This window comes from Oncorhynchus nerka, unplaced genomic scaffold (assembly GCF_034236695.1).
Source record: "Oncorhynchus nerka isolate Pitt River unplaced genomic scaffold, Oner_Uvic_2.0 unplaced_scaffold_1302, whole genome shotgun sequence".
Lineage (NCBI taxonomy): Eukaryota > Metazoa > Chordata > Actinopteri > Salmoniformes > Salmonidae > Oncorhynchus > Oncorhynchus nerka.
Window position 1 is genome coordinate 95,077 of NW_027040051.1, and position 6,133 is coordinate 101,209.

Here is a 6,133-nt window from a genome sequence, read left to right on the forward strand (position 1 = left end):
CGTCATTGGCCCACGCGGTGCATTCTGGGCGACTCTGGGACAGGGATCGCTCTCCTTCACGGAGTGAATGGAGTCTACTGTGCACTAGCTCAAAAACCCAACAACGTTGACGATGCCACGTCATTGGCCCACGCGGTGCATTCTGGGCGACTCTGGGACAGGGATCGCTCTCCTTCACGGAGTGAATGGAGTCTACTGGCCACTAGCTCAAAAACCCAACAACGTTGACGATGCCACGTCATTGGCCCACGCGGTGCATTCTGGGCGACTCTGGGACAGGGATCGCTCTCCTTCACGGAGTGAATGGGAGTCTACTGGGCGCTAGCTCAAAAACCCAACAACGTTGACGATGTTACGTCATTGGCCCACGCGGTGCATTCTGAGCGACTCTGGGACAGGGATCGCTCTCCTTCACGAGGTGAATGGAGTCTACTGTAGCTCAAAAACCCAGCAACGTTGGCGATGTTCGTCATTGGCCCACGGGTGCATTCTGGGCGACTCTGGGACAGGGATCGCTCTTCACGGAGTGAATGGAGTCTACTGGGCGCTAGCTCAAAACCCAACAACGTTGACGATGTTACGTCATTGGCCCACGCTGCATTCTGGGCCACTCTGGGACAGGGATCGCTCTCCTTCACGGAGTGAATGGAGTCTACTGGCACTAGCTCAAAAAACCCAACAACGTTGACGATGTTACGTCATTGGCCCACGCGGTGCATTCTGGGCGACTCTGGGACAGGGATCGCTCTCCTTCACGGAGTGAATGGAGTCTACTGGGCACTAGCTCAAACCCAACAACGTTGACGATGTTACGTCATTGGCCCACGCGGTGCATTCTGGGCGACTCTGGGACAGGGATCGCTCTCCTTCACGGAGTGAATGGGAGTCTACTGTGCGCTAGCTCAAAACCCAACAACGTTGACGATGCCGTCATTGGCCCACGCGGTGCATTCTGGGCGACTCTGGGACAGGGATCGCTCTCCTTCCACGGAGTGAATGGAGTCTACTGTGCGCTAGCTCAAACCCAACAACGTTGACGATGTTACGTCATTGGCCCACGCGGTGCATTCTGGGCGACTCTGGGACAGGGATCGCTCTCCCTTCACGGAGTGAATGGAGTCCACTGCGCTAGCTCAAAACCCAACAACGTTGACGATGCCACGTCATTGGCCCACGCGGTGCATTCTGGGCGACTCTGGGACAGGGATCGCTCTCCTTCACGGAGTGAATGGAGTCTACTGGCACTAGCTCAAAAAACCCAACAACGTTGACGATGCCACGTCATTGGCCCACGCGGTGCATTCTGGGCGACTCTGGGACAGGGATCGCTCTCCTTCACGGAGTGAATGGAGTCTACTGTGCGCTAGCTCAAAACCCAACAACGCTGGGACGATGCCCGTCATTGGCCCACGCGTGCATTCTGGGCGACTCTGGGACAGGGATCGCTCTCCTTCACGGAGTGAATGGAGTCTACTGGCCACTAGCTCAAAAACCCAACAACGCGGACGATGCCACGTCATTGGCCCACGCGGTGCATTCTGGGCGACTCTGGGACAGGGATCGCCTCCTTCACGGAGTGAATGGAGTCTACTGGGCGCTAGCTCAAACCCAACAACGTTGGGACGATGTTACGTCATTGGCCCACGCGGTGCATTCTGGGCGACTCTGGGACAGGGACGCTCTCCTTCACGGAGTGAATGGAGTCTACTGTGCGCTAGCTCAAAACCCAACAACGTTGACGATGTTACGTCATTGGCCCACGCGGTGCATTCTGGGCGACTGGGACAGGGATCGCTCTCCTTCACGGAGTGAATGGAGTCTACTGGGCGCTAGCTCAAAACCCAACAACGTTGGGACGATGTTACGTCATTGGCCCACGCGGTGCATTCTGGGCGACTCTGGGACAGGGATCGCTTCCTCCTTCACGGAGTGAATGGGAGTCTACTGTGCGCTAGCTCAAAACCCAACAACGTTGACGATGCCACGTCATTGGCCCACGCGGTGCATTCTGGGCGACTCTGGGACAGGGATCGCTCTCCTTCACGGAGTGAATGAGTCTTACTGGGCACTCAGCTCAAAAACCCAACAACGTTGACGATGCCCGTCATTGGCCCACGCGTGCATTCTGGGCGACTCTGGGACAGGATCGCTCTCCTTCACGGAGTGAATGGAGTCTACTGTGCGAGCTCAAAAACCCAACAACGTTGACGATGTTACGTCATTGGCCCACGCGGTGCATTCTGGGCGACTCTGGGACAGGGATCGCTCTCCTTCACGGAGTGAATGGAGTCTACTGGCACTAGCTCAAAAACCCAACAACGTTGACGATGTTACGTCATTGGCCCACGCGGTGCATTCTGGGCGACTCTGGGACAGGGATCGCCTCCTTCACGGAGTGAATGGAGTCTACTGCACTAGCTCAAAAACCCAACAACGTTGACGATGCCACGTCATTGGCCCACGCGGTGCATTCTGGGCGACTCTGGGACAGGGGATCGCTCTCTTCACGGAGTGAATGGAGTCTACTGGGCACTAGCTCAAAAAACAACGTTGACCCAACAACGCGGTGCATTCTGGGCGACTGGGACAGGGATCGCTTACGGAGTGAATGGAGTCACTGTGCTCAAAACCCAACAACGTTGACGATGCCACGCCATTGGCCCACGCGGTGCATTCTGGGCGACTCTGGGACAGGGATCGCTCTCCTTCACGGAGTGAATGGAGTCTACTGCGCACTAGCTCAAAAACCCAACAACGCTTGACGATGCCACGTCATTGGCCCACGCGGTGCATTCTGGGCGACTCTGGGACAGGGATCGCTCTCCTTCACGGAGTGAATGGAGTCTACTGTGCGCTAGCTCAAAACCCAACAACGTTGGACGATGCCACGTCATTGGCCCACGCGGTGCATTCTGGGCGACTCTGGGACAGGGATCGCTCTCCTTCACGGAGTGAATGGAGTCTACTGGGCACTAGCTCAAAAACCCAACAACGTTGACGATGTTACGTCATTGGCCCACGCGGTGCATTCTGGGCGACTCTGGGACAGGGATCGCTCTCCTTCACGGAGTGAATGGAGTCTACTGGGCACTAGCTCAAAAACCCAACAACGTTGACGATGTTACGTCATTGGCCCACGCGGTGCATTCTGGGCGACTCTGGGACAGGGATCGCTCTCCTTCACGGAGTGAATGGAGTCTACTGTGCGCTAGCTCAAAAACCCAACAACGTTGACGATGCCACGTCATTGGCCCACGCGGTGCATTCTGGGCGACTCTGGGACAGGGATCGCTCTCCTTCACGGAGTGAATGGAGTCTACTGTGCGCTAGCTCAAAAACCCAACAACGTTGACGATGTTACGTCATTGGCCCACGCGGTGCATTCTGGGCGACTCTGGGACAGGGATCGCTCTCCTTCACGGAGTGAATGGAGTCTACTGTGCGCTAGCTCAAAAACCCAACAACGTTGACGATGTTACGTCATTGGCCCACGCGGTGCATTCTGGGCGACTCTGGGACAGGGATCGCTCTCTTCACGGAGTGAATGGAGTCTACTGGGCACTAGCTCAAAAACCCAACAACGTTGACGATGCCACGTCATTGGCCCACGCGGTGCATTCTGGGCGACTCTGGGACAGGGATCGCTCTCCTTCACGGAGAATGGAATGGAGTCTACTGTGCGCTAGCTCAAAACCCAACAACGTTGACGATGTTACGTCATTGGCCCACGCGGTGCATTCTGGGCGACTCTGGGACAGGGACGCTCTCCTTCACGGAGTGAATGGAGTCTACTGTGCGCTAGCTCAAAACCCAACAACGTTGACGATGCCACGTCATTGGCCCACGCGGTGCATTCTGGGCGACTCTGGGACAGGGATCGCCTCCTTCACGGAGTGAATGGAGTCTACTGGCCACTAGCTCAAAAAAAACCCAACAACGTTGACGATGTTACGTCATTGGCCCACGCGGTGCATTCTGGGCGACTCTGGGACAGGGATCGCTCTCCTTCACGGAGTGAATGGAGTCTACTGTGCGCTAGCTCAAAACCCAACAACGTTGACGATGTTACGTCATTGGCCCACGCGGTGCATTCTGGGCGACTCTGGGACAGGGATCGCTCCTTCACGGAGTGAATGGAGTCTACTGTGCGCTAGCTCAAAACCCAACAACGTGACGATGTTACGTCATTGGCCCACGCGGTGCATTCTGGGCGACTCTGGGACAGGGATCGCTCTCCTTCACGGAGTGAATGGAGTCTACTGGGCACTAGCTCAAAACCCAACAACGTTGACGATGCCACGTCATTGGCCCACGCGGTGCATTCTGGGCGACTCTGGGACAGGGATCGCTCTCCTTCACGGAGTGAATGGAGTCTACTGGCGCTAGCTCAAAACCCAACAACGTTGACGATGTTACGTCATTGGCCCACGCGGTGCATTCTGGGCGACTCTGGGACAGGGATCTCTCCTTCACGGAGTGAATGGAGTCTACTGGGCGCTCAAAACCCAACAACGTTGACGATGTTACGTCATTGGCCCACGCGGTGCATTCTGGGCGACTCTGGGACAGGGATCGCTCTCCTTCACGGAGTGAATGGAGTCTACTGGCCACTAGCTCAAAACCCAACAACGTTGACGATGTTACGTCATTGGCCCACGCGGTGCATTCTGGGCGACTCTGGGACAGGGATCGCTCTCCTTCACGGAGTGAATGGAGTCTACTGGGCACTAGCTCAAAAACCCAACAACGTTGACGATGTTACGTCATTGGCCCACGCGGTGCATTCTGGGCGACTCTGGGACAGGGATCGCTCTCCTTCACGGAGTGAATGGAGTCTACTGGGCACTAGCTCAAAAACCCAACAACGTTGACGATGTTACGTCATTGGCCCACGCGGTGCATTCTGGGCGACTCTGGGACAGGGATCGCTCTCCTTCACGGAGTGAATGGAGTCTACTGGGCACTAGCTCAAAACCCAACAACGTTGGACGATGCCACGTCATTGGCCCACGCGGTGCATTCTGGGCGACTCTGGGACAGGGATCGCTCTCCTTCACGGAGTGAATGGAGTCTACTGGGCACTAGCTCAAAAACCCAACAACGTTGACGATGCCACGTCATTGGCCCACGCGGTGCATTCTGGGCGACTCTGGGACAGGGATCGCTCTCCTTCACGGAGTGAATGGAGTCTACTGTAGCTCAAAAACCCAACAACGTTGACGATGTTACGTCATTGGCCCACGCGGTGCATTCTGGGCGACTCTGGGACAGGGATCGCTCTCCTTCACGGAGTGAATGGAGTCTACTGGGCACTAGCTCAAAAACCCAACAACGTTGACGATGTTACGTCATTGGCCCACGCGGTGCATTCTGGGCGACTCTGGGACAGGGATCGCTCTCCTTCACGGAGTGAATGGAGTCTACTGGGCACTAGCTCAAAAACCCAACAACGTTGACGATGCCACGTCATTGGCCCACGCGGTGCATTCTGGGCGACTCTGGGACAGGGATCGCTCTCCTTCACGGAGTGAATGGAGTCTACTGGGCACTAGCTCAAAAACCCAACAACGTTGACGATGCCACGTCATTGGCCCACGCGGTGCATTCTGGGCGACTCTGGGACAGGGATCGCTCTCCTTCACGGAGTGAATGGAGTCTACTGGGCACTAAGCTCAAAAACCCAACAACGTTGACGATGTTACGTCATTGGCCCACGCGGTGCATTCTGGGCGACTCTGGGACGGGATCGCTCTCCTTCACGGGGAGTGAATGGAGTCTACTGGGCACTAGCTCAAAAACCCAACAACGTTGACGATGCCACGTCATTGGCCCACGCGGTGCATTCTGGGCGACTCTGGGACAGGGATCGCTCTCCTTCACGGAGTGAATGGAGTCTACTGGGCACTAGCTCAAAACCCAACAACGTTGACGATGCCACGTCATTGGCCCACGCGGTGCATTCTGGGCGACTCTGGGACAGGGATCGCTCTCCTTCACGGAGTGAATGGAGTCTACTGGGCACTAGCTCAAAAACCCAACAACGTTGACGATGCCACGTCATTGGCCCACGCGGTGCATTCTGGGCGACTCTGGGACAGGGATCGCTCTCCTTCACGGAGTGAATGGAGTCTAC